The following is a 907-nucleotide window of genomic DNA, read 5'->3' on the forward strand; positions in this document are numbered from 1 at the left end:
GTGTGAGGAATGTGAAAATCCTCTTCACTATTTTAGACTAGCTCCTATTACCCAAAACTGACTTTGAGTTTAAAACTATATTAGATCTGGGGCTGGAGAGATAGCACAGCGGGTAGGGCATTTGCCTTGCGCGCGACCGACCCGGGTTCAATTCCCAGCATCCCATATGGTCCCCTGAGCACCACCAGGGGTGACTCCTGAGTGCAGAGCCAGGAGTGACCCCTGTGCATTGCCAGGTGTGACCCAAAAAGCAAAAATAAACTATATTGGGTCATGGGCTGGAGCAATAGTTTGGTGGGAAGGGCATTCGCCTTGCACAGGACCAGCACAAGTTTAAATCACCAGCATCCCATATGGTCCCCCTGAGCACTGCCAGGAGTGACTCTTGAGTGCAGGACCAGGAGCAACCCCTGAGCATTTACTCCGTGTGGCTCAGAAACCAAAAAAATCAAACAAACAAAACAAAAACAATCCAAATATGCTAAGCTAGGTTATATTACTTACTAGCCTTCACCGTTATTCAAATGAATAAAATACTATCATCCACCTGTATATACTTAAGAAGATCTAGACCTCTTAAAGGAGCCACATGAATAAATTGAGAAACAGGTAAGATGTGATTATTTATGCAGTAGATCCTATCCTGGTCTCTTACTCAACAATAACTGTTTGCCCTCTTCTATATCATCAGTTTCTAGCTCTTTATTGTATGAATTCCATATTGGTTCCAGTTCCCCTTTTAATCAATCAACCACATTTATTTGCCTCTTTTTTGTGTGTTGTAGGGTTAAACATTTTTACTGTTTCCACTGTACTTGCTTTAAATCCTCTAAAACCTATACTGTGCCATCCCTCACACCTTAATTCACTAGAATTGTCCTCTCAGGGTCATCACACTACTGCTAAA

The sequence above is a fragment of the Sorex fumeus genome, unplaced genomic scaffold (assembly GCF_029834395.1).
Source record: "Sorex fumeus unplaced genomic scaffold, SorFum_2.1 ptg000081l, whole genome shotgun sequence".
In the NCBI taxonomy this organism is placed as follows: Eukaryota; Metazoa; Chordata; class Mammalia; order Eulipotyphla; family Soricidae; genus Sorex; species Sorex fumeus.